Raw genomic sequence first — 255 nt, 5'->3', positions numbered from 1 at the left:
ATTTATATTGGAATACATGTATCCCATATCCATCATTTCTATCTTATACTCACATATAGATAGTGTATTAAGACATTATTTGATAGTGAAACTTACATTTCCTATATTTATGCCTTTATAATGACTTTATAGCATGCATTATATACATGTGGAAGTTCTTCTTTTACCTCATTAAGTTGTTGGGTCCATTACGGAAAATAGACTTGTGTTTCTGGTTGTATATGCACCCTATATGGGGATTTTTTTTAAAAAAAA

Source organism: Triticum dicoccoides, chromosome 1A (genome assembly GCF_002162155.2).
Source record: "Triticum dicoccoides isolate Atlit2015 ecotype Zavitan chromosome 1A, WEW_v2.0, whole genome shotgun sequence".
Taxonomy (NCBI): domain Eukaryota; kingdom Viridiplantae; phylum Streptophyta; class Magnoliopsida; order Poales; family Poaceae; genus Triticum; species Triticum dicoccoides.
Note: the sequence above shows the minus strand (reverse complement) of the source record.